General features: G+C 33.7%; 1 protein-coding gene across 1 annotated transcript in view; it reads right to left on the reverse strand.

The window, feature by feature from the left end:
* Positions 1 to 12,247, reverse strand: part of Slc38a6 (solute carrier family 38 member 6) — a 56,458-nt gene that overhangs the window by 38,986 nt on the left and 5,225 nt on the right. The window lies entirely within an intron of this gene.

Below are 12,247 nucleotides of genomic sequence, written 5' to 3' on the forward strand. Positions count from 1 at the left end.
ATGGTACAATAATACACATCTCCCATTGGCCAAAGATACAGCTCATCATTTCCTAAACCCAGTTTTAATAAACTGTTCAAGATAAACATGGGTTTTCTTATCAACTTCCACTTTATCAGCAAAATATTCATTTGCACTTTCATAACTAAAAACTTCCAGGTATATACAAATAAACATTTGTAAAAAATATATGACCTTTATATATTATAATATAAACTCAGAAAATAATACAATATTAAAAAATATGGAGTTTTAGTAGTTAAGAAAAAATATTTCAATTTTAATCTATTATCAGGGTAATCAAAGGATTTGAAAAATCCTTTGAAAAAATTTTTTGGATGATACAGCTATTTTTAAAAATGGAAGCCGGGGGCGGGGGCACACACCTGTAATCTCAGTAGACTGGGAGGCTGAGATAGGAGGATCACAAGTTCAAAGCCAACCTTAGCAACAGTGAGGTACTAAGTAACTCAGTGAGACCCTGTCTCTAAATAAAATACAAAATAGGGATGGGGATGTAGGTCAGTGGTTGAGTGCCCCTGAGTTCAATCCCTGGTACCAAAAAAAAAAAAAAAATGTATTCACCTAATGCTAAACACAGTACACAAGTATAATTTAGTTTTGAATTTGGGATATATAATTTAATTACAAGTAGAAATCTTTATGCTTTAATAGTGAAAGATTTCAATAATAATTTTATAAGGGTAGATTTTTGATCTTTTTAAATTATTTTTTAATACCTTTATTTTATTTGTTTATTTTTATGTGGTGCTGGGGTTCGAACCCAGTGCCTCATGCACACTAGGCAAGTGCTCTACCACTGAGCCACAACCCCGGCCCAATTTTTGATATATTTAAAACACAAAATTAAAAAGCAGAATTATGAAACTTTTAGGACTGGCATTTTCCCTCCTATGTGAAAGGCCAAAATTCTTTGCTTTAAATACACACATTTTAAAGTAAATATCATTACAAAAAGTAATCATTATTTTAATCAATAAATTTTTACTAGTCTGTTTTAACATTCTTAAACCTAATTGACAACATTATATATAGGCACAATTCCTTATACTTAACATTCCAGTCAGCCTTGGTACATATATTAAACCAGAAAATTGTCTACACGTTAACATGCATCTAATTTGGCATTAAAAAGGTAATTTCATTAGATTTTATATTATGTGAACCAAGTCTCCAGAATATCTGTGATCTGTCACTGAGCCATAAGATTAAAGAAATATCACTGTTTTTAGCATTCTTATAATATTACAATTAAATGTGTTCATTCTTTTTTTTCTTTCTTCTTGTTTTCTTTTGGAAAGTCCCCTCTCAGAGATGCTGAATTAGTCGGTCTTGGGGTGGGACCTGAGATTCTACATTTTATATTTTCCACTTTTTTTTAATTGGAACACTACATTTGCAACATAATGATGGGATTTATTGTTACCCATTTGTACATACTCACAATATAACAATATATTTTGACCAATTCATTATTCTTCAGAATAATTTTTTCTTTTTTTTTTAATATTTTACTTTTTTGTTATACACAATACCTTTATTTTGTTTATTTATTTATGTGGTGCTGAGGATTGAACCCAGGGCCTCGCATGTGCTAGGTGAGTGCTTTACCGCTGAGCCACAACCCCAGCCCCAAGAATAATTTTCTTTCCAGGAATTTAAAGCAAGGAAGCTTTTCTGTTACATATGGGAATATATCAAATATCTGCTTTTCAAATGACTTATTTTGCAAGATTTAATCTGTAAGTTATCAAGAAAATACTCATCAAAGAGTTTCACTAGGGTTATTTATTTATTTGTATATTTGTTTAGGGATGTGGGAATTAAAACTAAGACCTGATAGTACTAGGCAATAGCTCAACCACTGAGATACACCCCCAGCCCTGTTTTACTTTTAGATAGCAGAAAATAAGTATAGAATGCATATTTAGTAAACATGAAAACTAAATAGCTTTATTATGACAAAACAATCCTAATACAAAAGAATCTGAAAACAAGAGATATGCAACCTTCACTGTTCCAGGAAATATAATCAAACTAGTAGATTAAGGAAGACAATTTAAATTGCAACTTCAGACAGTTTAGCAATCTCAAGCTTGCTCTCTGGTTCTATTATTTTTCAGTTTTATAAAAATATCACTAAGGACAACAAATTCTCAAACTGAAAGTAAAAAAATAAAATTAGAAAAATAAAATTTTAAATGGAGACAAGTACAGTGCTCAAGTCCTAATTCTAGCTTTCCAGTCAGCATGTCTGGGTAGTCATTCAGTTCTGTAACTGTCATCAGACTCCTTTTATGTTGCAAAAATTAGAAGCACTTTTCCATGCCTGGACATCATGAATATGAATAATGGATTTGGGCTTAACTTTGAGGCTTTACTAAAATGTGTACACAGTCAACCAAAGCTTTATTTCCACATCCTTGCTTTTTAATGGTTTTCTGGAGCATCTCAGCATATAAACCAAACTCCAATGAAACACTTTTTTAAAGTTCTGTTCTGTCACTTAAGCAATTTCTTAAAATGCTGGTAACAGAATAAACTGGTATTAATGGATGGAATGCGATTTGATTTGAACAATCAGTGGTTAAAATGTTTAGAACATTTGACCCCTGGGAGCTTTTATATTAGGAAATAAGACTAAAATCAGAGAAAGATGCAAAGATACTTGTCACAGCATGGCATACACTAGATAAACAAAACTTAAATGCTCAATAACAATAAAGGGTTGATATACATTACAGTAGGCATACCTGATAGAGTAATATAAAGCCACTAAAAACTGTGTTTATAAAATGGCAACAGTAATAGTTTAGTCTTCATTCTTTTTTCCCTTCTTTTTCAGGTATTTTATACTACCTATATAATGGGGGTAGTGGAACTTTTTTTTTTTTTTTTTTTTTTTTGCTATTGGGATTGAACCCAGGGGCACATAACCACTGAGCCACATCCCCAACCCTTTTTAAATTTTTTTATTTAGAGACAGGGTTTCACTAAGTTGTTTAAGGCCTAAATTATGGAACTTTATTTTTAAAAACCATAAAGTTGGGCATGGTAGCACACACCTGGAGTTTAGCTATTCAGGAAGCTAATAAGGAGGATTCACATGAACCCACAGGTTAGAGACCAGTCTGGGCAATATAGTGAGATTCTGGCTCAAAAATAATACAAAACAAAAACCCAGAAAGACCCCCACGATACTTGAGTGGTTCCATTTTCTCTACTCAATATCTGACAGATTTCATTTAAGCTGCAATTTTAATTTTCTCTAGTGTTATTAACTGAAGCATTTCTTGATTTATTATTAGTTTTTGCTCTTGTATGATCAACATCTTATGAGAGATGTTTTAAGAGATAAAAAATAAGATATAATTATCACCAATCACATGAATAGGATATTCCTAAAGAAAAGAAATAACATTAACTATGAAATTAATCCAGTCTTTTACAGGAATTCATATAAGCAGTACTTGGCACAACCTTTCTTAAATAAATAACTAAAAGCAATCATTAGTAATCTATTTTAGGAAATTATTTTTTGATATTAAAAAAATCAATGTTATGTTTTGAGGAGGCAGAGAGCTATAAATCTTAATCAAAGTAAACTGGGGAAAAATTTCTTCTTTAATGTACCATCAAGGCACACTTTAGTGCTATTTTGGCTAGACCAAGAGTTTGGCCTCCACAGAAATCATTTGGAAAGCTGCTTCCCATGAAATAGTGGAATATTTCCAGCTAGTTACTCCAGTGTTCTGTCTGCTTTGCATTTTTTCCTCAATGAAATAGGACAATTAATAAACTCTGGTTACAGTACAGAGCCCAAGTTTCAGCAGCAGCAATATTATCTTTGGATCTGGATGGAGGGACATGAGTTATTCAAACACAGTTTAACTCTCAGAAAGTTGGCCATTTGGAATGTGCCCTTATTATTCTAAAATTCTTTTCTTTCTTGTGTTTTCCATTATTTTCCTCTCAACTTTTTTCTAATAGTATCCATGGGGTCATTCATATTTTGAGTATTCAGTATGCAATTTAGTGGCCATTTCTGATCCCTCTTAATGTGTTTTTAATTATCAGTATACCAGCTGATTGTAGTATGATTTTAGAGCCCTATTTACAATAAAAGAAAACACAATACTAAGATATTACCATTTTTCAAGTAGCAATAGACGCTGTAATGCTGCATGGATAGAGAGGGTTCTGAGATCCCAATAAACTACTTAGCTCTGCAGTAAACATTATGCCTTAGTTTTAAGCTTTTGTATTCAACTTATAAACATGAACAACTTCAAATGATCACGTAAACAAAGAAAATACTGTCAATCTTGATAATGTAAGGAAAGAATTAACACACTATGGAAATAGGGAGAGGAGAGTTGAAAGAAAGGATAGGAGCACAGATGTCAAGAAGGCAGAGTCGAAAATAGGATTTAAAGTTGATGGACCAAAAAAGAGATAACATGTGTTTTTTGGAGTTACAAAATAACCAATGAACAAACTATTGAGTAGAAACTAATAAAGATTATAAAGGAAAAAGGGAGATATTAGTGCATTTGAGCTAAATGCTTAGCGTTTGTAACAAACAGAATATCTCTTAAATCAACATATAACGAGGGTTATTATCTAGACTTGGAAAGACAACATTTTTAAATTAACTCTGGGAAGTAAAAGAGAGGTGGGAAAGAAAGGGTAGGAAATTGCTCATACATAAGTGCATATGTGTGTATATGTTAGCATATAATACTTTTGATAAAAATAAAAAAATAAATTAAAAATTTTAACCCTAGAAGGACTCACACCCAATCCTTCCCTATGGCCCAATAACAAAAAGTTTAGCCTCTGTCAAGGAAGCATTTACTCCAACATCAAAGCACGTACAAATGATTCCTGATATAATTCCAAAATCAGGAGTAGAGCACCTGAGTAGAGCACACACAGTCTAACCCAGGGTTTCTCAACCTTGCCACTACTTTTTGGCCCAGATAATTTTTTTTTTTTTTTTGTTAAAGGGGGCTGTCTTGCGTACTGTAGGAGTTTAGCAGTAATCCTGACCTTTACCCACGCACGAGATGCCAAAAGTGCCTCATCCCTGCCATCTGCCCATCCCTAGTTATGACAATCAGAAATGTCTTCAAACATTGCCAAATGCCCTGGTGGAGAAAAATCAAACCCAGCTGAGAATCACTCAATAATAAAACAGATGAGACAGGAACAGTAATGCACTGAAGACAGAGCCACATAATGAGCCCACTTGATTAACTGTGGTCTGTTGGCTCACTAATCAAAAGAAAATGAGATTAAAATAGAGTTTGGACAGCTGACTACCATTCCAAATGATCAGCAAATGTCCACAGTGAGCTATGATTTGGGAAACATGAATCTGTTATATTTCAGTTGTTTTCAGTTCTTGTGTGCCTCTCACAATGCTGAATGTTATTCATCTTAACCCTAAAGTGATCCATGGCCTTTCTATGACACCCAGACTAATTCTGGGCAAAACCAAACTAAATGAACCAAATAAAAAAATCCTAGCAACTGTCAGCTTTCCTGAGAAATGGTATGCCAAAAGTCCAACATGTCATGTAGATAGTGAATACTTTATCTTATAAACTATATTTAAAAAATCTTTTTTTTCTTATATAAGGATTGAACCAGTACTGGGGATTGAACTAGGGGGTCTTTACCACTGAGCTACATCCCCAGACCTTTTTTACTTTAAGACAGAGTCTTACTAAATTGCCAAGGTTGGTGTCAACTTGGTGATCTTCCTGCCTCAGCCTCCCAAGTCACTAGGGTCACAGGTGTGTGCCACTGTACACAGCAGGAATTTCCAAAGGTAATTTGACTAAGCATAACTTTTGCCTTGTATGTTAATTTTGAAACTTATAAAATGTAACTCCTCTATAGTTTTAGGACATTCATCCATTCATTACCCATATATCCAGCTTTTATAAAATGCCCTGTGTGTGTCAAGCACATGGTAGATGTTATAAAAACCATGGTTAATGATCTGAATATAAACTAAATTTCTAAGAATACAATTACCATGTAAATGCAGGAAACTCTAAGTTGGTGTGTTACTTACTAATTTGTTTGGAATTTTGTCAAAAATTGATTCCTAAAGGGATGGAAAATATACACCAACATTTACTTTGTTTCTTCTTCTCTTTTATTTTATTGTAATGGTATTATATAATACATAGGTAGTACACTAGTTTTCTATGGCTGCTCTAATAAACTATCATAAATTTGGTGGCTTAAAACAACAGAAATTTATTTCTGAAGGCCATAAGTCCAAATTCAGTTTAGCTGAGCCAAAATCAAGGTGTCAGCATGGCACACTCCTTTTTAAGGTTCTGGAAAGACTCTATTCCTTGTCTCTTCCAGGTTCTGGTACTGTTATTATACCTTTATTTGTGGTTTTATCACTCCACTCTCTGCCTATGGTCACACTGCTTCTTCTGTCTGTGATCTTCCTTCTATGACACATATGACTGAATTTAGAGCCTGCCAAGATAATCTTGCTATCTCAATCTCCTTAACTTAGTCATACCTACAGAGTTCTTTTTTGTCATATAATATAACATCCACAGGTTCTAGGAATTAGGATGTGACTGTCTTTTGGAGGGCCATTATTCAATCCACCACAGGTACATTATAATACCTGCTGAATTTTTTTTTTCAGGTAGTAACAGGAGCATTTAGAAAATATTTACTATAAAAAGGGAGTGTTGAAAATTACTGCCCTAGACAGTTTTAAAAACCTTTGCTTTAAAAGACAGAACGAGTTGAACACAGTAGCTCTCCCCTGTAATCCTAGCTACTTTAGGGGAGGATCATGAGTTCCAGGCCATTCTGAGCAACACAGAGAGACAAAACAAAACAAATGGGAAAAAAAACCCACAAAACAAAATATGGACAGCAAAAGGCCCTTTCACTCCACATGTTCCATTACTAAAAATAAAAATTCTCATAAAAGAATTGTAATCTTCTATAGGAAGAGGAAGACAGGGGACTATATTCTCTTTCTCAAAAAAAGAGACTATGTTATAGGATTCAGAAAAGACCAAAATTCTCTCTGGAAGCAACAAGTGGTGAATTGCAGTATCTACCTTGAGTCTTAAACCTCTCACTGCCTCAGCAAAAAAACCCACATATTCTTTTCCTTTTCCTTGGTTCTATTTAATTACACATAACATTGGGATTCATTTTGACATAACTATAAAGGCATGGAATATAATTTGCTCTAATTCAGTCCTGGGTACTTCTCTTTCCCTTCTCCCTCCTCCTGCTCCCTTTATTTCTTCCCCAGCTCCCTTCTGTTTCTTTCTTCTTCCCTTACCTCCCCCCACCTTTTTCTTTCTATGATGAAAGCACCTGAAATTTATTGTCTTGGTAAATCTCTAGTAAATAATACAGTATTAACTATATTCAACACGCTGTACATTAATTTTTATATTTATGCATCATCTATGATTTCATAAACTTTGATCATCAACTCCTCATCTCTCCCCACCTCCCTAGAGTCCCTGTAAACTGTTCTATTCTTTGTTTCCATGTCTTTGACTTTTTTAGATTCCACATGTAAATGAGAAGATGCAGAATTTTTCTTTCTATGTCTTGCTTATTTTTCTTAGCAAACTTGAAAAGATCTCTTTTTTAAGACTGAATAATGTTACATTATAAATATATAATTTCTTTATTCATTCATCTACTGACAGATACTTAGGTTCTTTCCACAATTTGGCTATTGGGAATGATACTACAGTTGACAGGAGAGCACTGATTATCTCTACAAGGTACTGATTTCGTATCCTGTGTGCACATAACCCAAAGAGGAACTGCTGGATCCCATGGTTTCTTTTACCCAGTAGTATGTATTTTAAATTCCTCTATGCCTTATTTTTTTAAATTTATTTTTTAGTTGTACACAATACCTTTGTTTTATTTATTTTCATGTGGTACCTGAGGATCGAAACCAGGGCCTGCATGTATTAGGTAAGCACTCTACCACTGAGCCACAACCCTAGTCCCCTTTTTGTATCTTGATGGCTCATTTCTTTATTTATTGTATCAATATGTTTCAATGGCTTTTTTTTTTTTCATTCACTAATGAGGATATTTTGGTTGCTCCCAAATTTCACCAATTGTAAATAACACTGCTGTAAACATCCATGCATAGGTAGACAGTAAGTCTTGAATTCATTTTAGTAAATACCAAGAGGGGCATCAAAGAGTAAGTTATGTTTGGTTTCACAAAAAACAAAGCAAAAATACAAAGAAAAAATGTATTCCAACGTGGCTATAAATTTTACATTATCAACCTCAGATCAATTGATAAATACAAATCTCTTAAATCAGCACCACACATACAGTAAACTCAATATAAATTTTATCTTTGAAGAAAACAAACCTTGACTGACAAAGGGAATGGTATTATTTGTATTTTGCACCTTACACTCAAACTCCAGATGAATATACATCCTTTGAGGAGAATGCAAACTGGATTGCTCAGTCCTATTTAAAGTATTATTTTTCCTTCCTCTTTAGGATCTTATAATTTATATTCATGTTATGATTCAACTCCAATATAATCCTTGTGAGGGGTTATGGCATGATCTATCCAGTAGCAATAAGGAACAAGAATTAGATCTAAGAAATATTTAAAAATTGATTAGTAACTTGGTGACATATGAGATAAAAACTAAGTGATACCATTCACTGGGGTAGGCACACAGGAATAGAAACACATTTGAGATGTCAGAGATGAAAGGTAAGTTTAACTTTGAACACACTGGGCTTATAATGCCTATAGAACATCTAAATGAGAGTTCCAATTATAGCTGATATGGGTATCTGGAGTGTGGAGTGAAATCATCAATCCATAACTGGTCAACTATAACAGTTTACAGTATTATTCAGAGACAGCAAGGCATGAAGGTGATAAAGACTGTGGTGAGTTGAGACAACTATGTGAGGGATAGTGTAAAGGTGGGAAAATCAAATTAAAGTCCTAGTTGGGGATGAAGAATTGTCAAAGAGCTGGGCTATTTCAGAGAATGAGATAGAAAAGTGGAAGATGGTGGTGGCTGGAGAACTGGACATTTAAAAATGAGATTTTGGACGGCAACACCATTTTGGTAATGACATGATCAACCAAGAAAATATGACCAAGAAATAAATAGGCTGAGGTAGATAGAGGATATAATCATTGAAGAGATTCAAGAACTAAAAATATTATAATATTTGGCTACATGAACACAGAAATCATCTAAAAATATGATGGGGCAATATTGAAGAAACTAAAAGAAATGGGAGATTAATATTTTGGCTCTTAATTAAAATATTCTTGAAATGACAGGAGATGAGTATAGGAGTATTCGGACAATAACAACATGGAGAGGAGTAGGTGGTATATACTTATGTGATTCAAAGTTGTGGGTTTAAGAGGAAGAAGATGGTTGAGAAGTAGATATGAGATATAATCAGGGCACCAATCCAATCTTCCGAATGGTATGAGGGACATGGAAGGAAAGAGTGAACAATGATGCAGTGTCCTCAGAGGAGCTGAGTATTTTCTTAGGTTAAGAAAAGGAAGAGAATGTTCAGAAAAGAATTAAGGACATGCAGGTTTTGCTGATTGTGAGTTCAGGAGCATAGTGGAAGGGTTTTAGGAGGTGGAGACAATAGGAAAATGAGGTCAGAAAACAGGCAACAGCTATAATGGATGAGTCTGGGAAATAAAGAATAACTGAAGTGACTGACATATTTGAGATAAATATTATGATACTATTAATCCAAATGGTCTTGAGGCATAGGATGGTAATAACAGGGCTTGGGAAGGCTTAGGGACTAGAGTAGGGGTTTGGGCCAGAAGCATACAGAGTTCTATAATTCTCATTCCCTTCTGCTAATAGTGATGTAGAGGCCAGAGGAAGGGAGCTGAAAGTTTAATTCCAGAGACAAGATGTGTTCTAAGATCGCAGTGTCCATGACACTTTGCAATATTTCAAGATTTTGTCCCAGTGAGTACACGTAATAGGAGCTAGCATTTATCAAGGACTTGAAATTTCATACACGTTATTTTATTTCATTTTCAGAACAATCCCAAGAGGAAAGTATTATCAGAGCCATTTTACATACAGCAAACTAAAGCTAATGAGAATAAGATACCATATATGCCACCTCAGCTCCCAAGAAAAGTCCTGCTAGACCCAATCCTATATAAAATCCAAAACAAGAGAATTTCATGTGAAGAAATACTTTGGTTTTTAATCAAGATAAATATTTCTCTTCACTTTTTTTTACCTCCAGACAAAGAAATTATTTTGTAAAGACTTAAAATACCTCTTTTTCCGGATAATGATTCCAATACAAACATTGTAACTAGTTTATGATAGTCCAACAAACCAATAGCAAAAATTAGCTACATTAATTCTCTAGACTTCTGCAAATGTATTGGGGAGGGAGAGGGAGCCTACCTCCAGAGAATTACAATGACGGAATGAATTCAATCAATGGAAGACACCTGCATCAGTTCAGTACATGTGAAGAACCATGAAAAAGTTAGTTCACAGACCAAAATAAGCTACAAAAGTCAAAGAAAAAGAAAAAATAGAAAGAGATGTTTTCACTTTATATGCCCAAGAGTTACAGAAAAGAAGAGGAGGCAGTGTTAGAATTTTAAAGTTAAATACAGATGAACTAAAAGGAGAGGGAAAAAATTAACATCATTTAGTAGCTCCATTAAATTGAATACTACTTCCCCAAATTAAATTTAATAAGACATTTTAGTTAAAGAAGACTTAATTGCCACAGAGCATTAATTTTTTAATAGAATTCATCAAAAGAACTTATTACAATGTTAAATAAACTATCACAATTCAGTGAAAGTAATTTTCACACAAATAAGCAAAATTTCAAAATTAAAATTTTAGTTAAGATTCAGCAGGATATACAAATATATTTATCTAAAACTATTATTTGACATGTGGTTACAAACAACTTTCTTCTTTGCATTGTTTCCTAGCATTTTCATCTGTCTACACATTCATCTATGAGCAGAGACATGCATCTGTAAGCAAGATGACCAAAGCAATGGTACATATTACATTTATGAACTATGAATCCTAGTTGTTTTTCCATTAAAAATCACACAGAGGGCTTGCTAAGAAATCTGTTTATAAAAAAAGATTGACAGGTGTTTCTGATAAATAGAAAAGTTTTAGGAAAACAAACTTGAGCAATGGTTTTAGAACTATGTTCTGAAGAGTTTTAAAATTTTCCAAAAATATCTTTGGATTTCTTTCACCTGTTTAAATCCAGAATAAGTCAATTTTTGTTGTTGTTGTTGGGTACCAGGAATTGAACTCAGGGGCACTCAACCACTGAGCCACATCTCCAGTCCTATTTTGTATTTTATTTAGAGACAGGATCTCACTGAGCTGCTTAGTGCCTCAATTTTGCTGAGGCTGGCTTTGAACTTGTGATGCTCCTGTCTTAGCATCCCAAGTTGCTAGGATTACAGGCATGTACCACCATGCCCAGCCCAGAAAAAGCCTATTTTTAAAATCTATTTTATGTATCTATTCTGTTTCTAAAAGTATGAAAGCCATACAACCAGACAGAGCTAAGTGAACTCTTCAATGTGGAAATTCAACTCCTGATTTTGGCATCAAAACTGATCTAATCCAAGGATAAAAGAAGACTGAATAGATAAAAGACTAGACCAGGAACAACGGCTATAGGATATGTGTTAATGTCAAAAGGAAAACCTTATAAAGGTAGTTGTGTAATTTATATATTTTTATTATTGCAACTTTAAATAACTTATACATAATAAAGTTCCAAATGGAAAAAAATATAGACACATATATTGTATTAATTGCACATACTTCTGTCAATTAAGAAAAATTACCTTATTCGAGACTTGTAAGTAAAAATATCAAGCATATTAAAATAAATTCAAAGCTTTATGGCCTTGCCTCCTAAAATCCTAGTTCTGCCACTCCAAGCTCTGTCTAGAAGACAGACAGAAGGCAGGGAAGGAAGTTATAGATCTGAGAAGGTATTCTCCTTAAGGAAATGATCAACCAAGGAGAAATAAGATCAAAATGAATATTGTTGCTTCCCTGTAAGCATATGCTTTGAACACCTCTTAGGTGCCTCCCTTAATCTACTCTAACCCAGAAAACAACATTGCGCTTTGTGGTGGAAAGTAGTTAAA

Source organism: Urocitellus parryii, chromosome 6, assembly GCF_045843805.1.
Source record: "Urocitellus parryii isolate mUroPar1 chromosome 6, mUroPar1.hap1, whole genome shotgun sequence".
Taxonomy (NCBI): Eukaryota; Metazoa; Chordata; class Mammalia; order Rodentia; family Sciuridae; genus Urocitellus; species Urocitellus parryii.